Here is a 6,051-nt window from a genome sequence, read left to right on the forward strand (position 1 = left end):
TTGATTTTCTTTCAGCCAGCACTACAATGTCACTTGAAAATATGAAGGTTTGCATAAATCAACTGTCTTTGGCAGCATAGTTTAAAAATATAAAATGTCGGTTTTCCGATATACTAAAGCACATAATCACAAATGTCTTACTTGCTATATTTTCAGTTGCATAACAGGTCAATGCTCTGATGAGTCATAGGGACCTGGCACTTTGTTGTCCTGCAGATCATGACTATACTCTTAGGGTTCTGTATGAAAGTTTTCAAGCCCTTCTAAGAATTTTGGTGCCCTGCATAATTTTTCTTTGTTCAGGGTGTATTTGCCATTTCTGAGGGACCAGATTAAGATTGCATAAGATTTCATATTCTTTATTATAAACACCAGTGTTTTGACTTTGTTCATTTTCCTAATGAACTTGGACTTTTGTTTCTAGCTCTTTGCTTTTCTGCACATTATAGTCTTCAACTATGAGGGCTACAGTGCCATGCAACTAATCCCAGGCACCTAATCATACCTAATCTGACTGGCCTTTTAAGGATGTGTATCTTTTCCCTTGGCAAAAATATTTAGTTTACAGTGTGACACACTCTGATATTGTCTAGGCAATTATAAATTCCAATAGAAACAGGGCTGAGGGAAGTAAATCTAGGTTTGAATAAATTAAATGATGAATTGAAACAAGCATTATCATCTGAGCAGGACTGGTGTGTCAGTCTGCCTTTGCTCCTGGTTGTGCAACACTGCAAGAGGGAAGCCCAGTGGCTGGAAACAGTGCTTGTTATTCGACTGCACAGACTGAAGTCCAGGGCTAAGAACTGTGGGGCTGGCTCTTGCAGTAGGTTATCTGAGACATGGTGGTTAAGGATGCAATCACAATACTGAGTAATTTCTATGCAAGTTTAAGTTCTTTCTCCCTTAGAAGGGTCCAAGGACAGATAGATTTCACATAAATACAGTGACAAACACCAGCTCTTTATAATGTTTTTTCAGTCTGTGGCTCAGCTGGAAGCTTAGTTTCCAATTCCTCCTTGATTCTTTTCTGTTACAGATTTGTCACTGCTGCAGGCAGCTGACTTCCCTGATGGGAGACAGGAAGCTGCTAATGGGGAAACACCTTTCTCTCTGTTGGTTCATTTTTCATCAAGAGGATATTTCCTAGGATAGGAAACTCTCAAAGGAAGTGAGTATGTTAGGAGGATGGGAGGAAATGGAGAAAAAGGGAGTCCTAAATGGTCTGACAAGAGCACTGCAGCTGCTGCAGCTCTTGTGCAAAAAATAGCCAACATTAAAGGACTTATATAAATAAGTGTGCTTTTAAAATATATTTTGATTTCTAGGTAGCTGTGTAGCTGAGTTAATTTTAGATCATTTGTCAGGATGTGAAGTACATAGTATTATTTTTAGTCCAGAGTAAACCAACAAATTAATAAGAACCTGGACTTCCCACTCTGGCATGCAGCAGCTCCAGATTCATAGAGGGCCGGGGAGAGAAACAGATGCAAACTGTCACAATTTTCTCCAGCCATTATCTCCCTCTCTGGCCTTTGCTAGTAGAGCAGCAAGATATGTGGCAGTGGCCTATTCCTGATGATAAACAGCAGCCATAGCCAGCAGGACTCCTGTCTTTGTTTCCCTTAGTGATGGCCTGAAAATGATCAGGGTGCTGAATCAGTACAGGCACAGATACACAAGAGTCTTAGAGTGGTGTCTCTATGTCATCTCAGCTTGTGTGTCCTAATCCTGACCTGAAAAACACAGCTCTCTGCACTGCTCCATGCTGACAGTGGCTGTTTCTGGGCAGTACTGAAGCAATGCTCCCGTCTGCTTTGGCCCTGTTTCTGTCTGATAACACAGGCTGCTGCCTCCCTGGCACTTATCCATCATGTTGTGTCTGGAAACTGGGTCAGAGAAGACTAGCTTTTTGACATACACTTTATAATCATCACTCTTCTTTGTGAGCTGCAAGGTCACACAATTTTGTGGCCTGAGGAGAGACACGGATGCACTGAACCACTGCCAGAGCAGCTGAAAAAGAGCTCCTATTCATTGCAGATTACATGTTTTGACCTAACTCTGACAGAAAAGCATACCTGTCAGCTCCATGGCAGGCTGATTAGGTTAATTAAGTCCTTGTCTATGAGTACAATAATTAGAACTGTCAGTTGTTTAAATGTTGATAGAAGAAAGGCAAGATTCAAGGAGAAGCACTGGAGTTTGGAAGTACTAACAATCTAGGAGGGAATCCATAACAGGCAGTGATTTAACACTTCTCTTCAGGCAACCTCATTTATGAATAATGCTGAGGGGAGGAGGAAATTGTGTTCAGTGGGGGTTTATTTTGTTTTGCACCAAAAGTAATGAGAATTGAGATAGTCAATAAGTTTATAAATCAGATTTACAGGCTGCAAGCTTAACTGTAGCCTTGGGGTAACCTTGGAAAACTTCACTCTTTTCACAGGGACAGTCTGCAGAACAAGAAGAATAGTGTATATTTTCTCATCCTCCCAACAAAGGTATGAAGAACCATCTTGTGTGTTCCTGTAGTTTTGAATTTGTCAGTACATGCCATGCAGCAGGGTGATACAATAGAGTAGTAGCATGATTACTAGCACAACATAGGAAGAAATGGAAACTGAAAGAAACAGACTCAGGAGATCCATATGTAAGGCTGGAAAATAGGACTCTGGTCATTACAGAGAAGCCTCATAGGATGTTTGATTTTATGTCTTGTATTTTTAGATAAAAATACATTTGCAGGACACCAGAGAAAAGATAACAAAATAACAGTGTCTCTGGAACACACGCTTGCTAGGACCAGAATAGGATTTTCTTAGTTCAAAACCAAGATAAGACTGTGTAGGAAGAGAGGATCCTCACAGTAAACCCTTCCAATATGGTAGGTGGAAGTGTGATATTCACTGAATCATGTGGCAACCAAGTGAGAGACAGGAGGAGATCAGCTGTCATTGTAGGCAGGAAGGAGTATGGTGGAATGAGAAAACTTCTAAGTTTTAACATGGTAGATGTTAGAGGAGATATAAAGATATTAGAGGCGGCTTTCTAAGGGTGTGTTGAGACACTGGAAAGAAGATGATAGGTAAATATTTATTTGCATTAGAGGAGGAAGATATCTTGCCACCTCTTACAGCTCTATCCACTGGTGACTGTGTAGGGGATTATGATTTAACCATATTCATGCCAGAAAAGCATCTCCTAGAAAGATCAGGAAAAAGATGAAAATAAGGGTGGAACAGAAGGAGGGGGGAGATATATATGCAAGACAATGTTGGGAACTGAGATTAGGAGGAGGTTTGGCAATATGACTACTTCAGTTTATGCAAGGAAATGTGCAGGGTGGCCTGACAAAAAGTCCAAGTGTAGTACAGACACCCCAAAAAAGGCTGCTGTAATGACAGACAGAGAGCAGAAATGAAAAGATGGAGAGAAAAGTAATGGGGACTGATCACTTTTTGTAGAAGAGAGTACCAGCAGATCTGAGGACAAAGAGGATGAAGAGGGACCTGGAGACCTGTCCATGGAGTTGTCATTGAAAGCCTCAGTCATGAAAAGACTATGGTACTGTATTTTGAGGTACAATAAAATCTATTTGGTAACTACACAGCATTAAAATTAGGGGTTTTTTTAAAGAGCATATCTGTCCCAAATTTTTCTTCATGCATGCATACATCACAAAAAAACCTTTTAAGCCAGACAATAATTAGAAAAAGCCCTCCAGAAAGCATGATCAACCTGTATTTGTGGAACTAAACACTTTCTCATCCTACTTGCTCAATCAGAGAAATATACTGTTAAAAAGTCTGTATGGATTGATTTGGACATGGTTTTTGGAAGGAGGGGTAACACCCAAATGTGAGGTTCTCAGACATTTCCTCACATTGCTTAGAGAATATATTCACTGTAAAGCTGAGAATATTTCATAAACATGGCAGTGATAACAACCTCATTTTTAACTGACACTGCATAAATCTTCCGTGCAGTTGGCACCAGTTTCTGTAAGAAGCTCATGAATTATATTAATCTCGAGAAGAAGTGCCAGAGCCAATCCCTTTCCCACCAGCAGGAACAGTTGATGTGTATCAGCAGCTTTTACAGTTTAATAAATTTAGTGATTAAAAGCAGTGATTCCTCAGAGTACGGATTGCTGGTGCTCTTTTATGTTAAGCAGAGGCCAGCATCTCTGGCCAGCACAGTAAGTAATGCTGCCTACCCACTGGCATCTGTTAGATGCTATTTGTTGAGGAAACCTCACTGCAGCTTTTTTTTTTTTTTTTTTTTTTTTTTTTTTTTTTTTTTTTTTTTTTCCTACAGGAGAAAGGTAAAAATTATTTAAACATCAAAATAATCAATATAATGCTCTGGTCTCTGACTAAGGTGAATATCAAGTGCTTTAGCTGAGGATCTAAATATGATCACGGGTTCTGATAACGATGGCATTTTGTTATCCAAGCCCTTCCTTTGCCATTCAGTGCTCATCCCTGGGCCCCAGGGCACACAGAGACCTACCTATCTCCTTTACTCTACTGATAAATACAGAAAAAACGGTGGAGCCTCTGATTTACAACTAAGTAATTCAGAAATGAACAGAGACTAAATCTCCAAGTAACATTAATGCCCTGAAATTGGGTTAGAAAGAGAACATTGTTATTTGCCTTCCTTTCAATGCTATTTAGCTTAAGGGAGCCAGAAATGTCCATGCTACTGAACTGAAAATAGGAGGCATTACAATTTTATTTTAAAATATTTTTTCTTCTACACATGCATGTCCATGTGTAGAACACTGTCACATTTCAGATGCTAAAATTGGACTGATAGCTACCTCACACAGTATTTTATAAACTGAAAATTCTTTATAAAGAAAACTTCTTCCACATTTCAACATAAAATAAGTTACCACAGGGTCACGAATCTTTACTTCTCAACAAGCAGACTGGATTGTGCATGGCCTCATCCTACTGCAAGTGTGGAAAACTGAGGTCTCTGTGTATGATGATGGAATAGGGAGAAGACCCCCTGAATTTACTGAGGGGGAAAGGGTTTCATCACAGTCACTGAACATGATGCTCTAACTCAGTTTAAGGGCTCAGTTTTCACAGGTCACTCAGCAAGAGGGGATTAAAAGAAATTCTATTTCAGCTGGAACTATAGGAAATTTTGACTGAACTGTTACACCTCTTTTAGAACCTGTAAACCCACACCTTTTTGGCCCTACACTGGGCTCTTAAATTCTTGTTTAGTGACATCTGCATGAAAAAGGCATGGCTTTCTTGAACAGGGTGGCCTGGAGAGCAGAGCTGGTGCAGTGGGTGAAGGCTGAAGCTGGTTGATGTGGGTACCCAAGGGCAGCCATCCAGCCCCACTCTGCGCAGCACAATTGTATAAATGCCTGCAGAATTGCTGCACCCTGTGAGCTTTGATGTGGGTTTTGTATGCTTCTGTGTAGGCTCCTGTGTAGGACTGCTGCTTTTGGACTTCGTGGAGGTAACAGATCTCTGCAGCTAGAACACCGCACAATCCGAAAGTATTCAGGTGCAGAATTCACCTAGAGGGTCTTTGTCTTGCAAATGGTAGTTTCAGGGAGAAGTTTGTGGTATTCTGGGGGTATTGCACACCCAAGCAGGAGACAGGATAGGGCCATTTGACACTTTCCGGCTCTGGATTTACAAAGTAATTGCTGGAGCCAACAATACATAATAAACAGTATTGATAAGAGAATAGTATTTATAAGAGATAAGATTATATTGTATTTGGAAGAGAAAGACAATGCAGGGCAAATCTTACGCTGAGGAGGTAAAGGCTGACAGAATTGCCTTGGGAGCTTTTAAGCATGCGCATTTCCCAGTCTGATGAGGATGTCTGCATTTATCTAGTGTAACACATACAAGATGCCAATGACATGAATAAAAGAGTGAGGGTTAACTGGAGGTGGACTTGTAAAAAACAAATAACAAGAAGAAACAGAGGAAGCAAGCAGTAAAACCTCAGATAATAATGACAGGCTTTAGCTGCAAGATGAATATCAAGACCAAGGACTTTAACCCT

The 6,051-nt window shown here is 40.3% G+C and overlaps 1 long non-coding RNA gene across 1 annotated transcript; it reads left to right on the forward strand.

Annotated features, from left to right (window-relative positions):
* Window positions 1-1,036: 1,036 nt before the first annotated feature.
* Window positions 1,037-3,783, forward strand: LOC135290002 (uncharacterized). Its single transcript, XR_010352763.1, has 3 exons — window positions 1,037-1,171; window positions 2,450-2,504; window positions 3,468-3,783. It is a non-coding gene; the product is annotated as an uncharacterized LOC135290002 (long non-coding RNA).
* The last annotated feature ends 2,268 nt before the right edge of the window (window positions 3,784-6,051 follow it).

The sequence above is a fragment of the Passer domesticus genome, chromosome Z (assembly GCF_036417665.1).
Source record: "Passer domesticus isolate bPasDom1 chromosome Z, bPasDom1.hap1, whole genome shotgun sequence".
NCBI lineage: Eukaryota > Metazoa > Chordata > Aves > Passeriformes > Passeridae > Passer > Passer domesticus.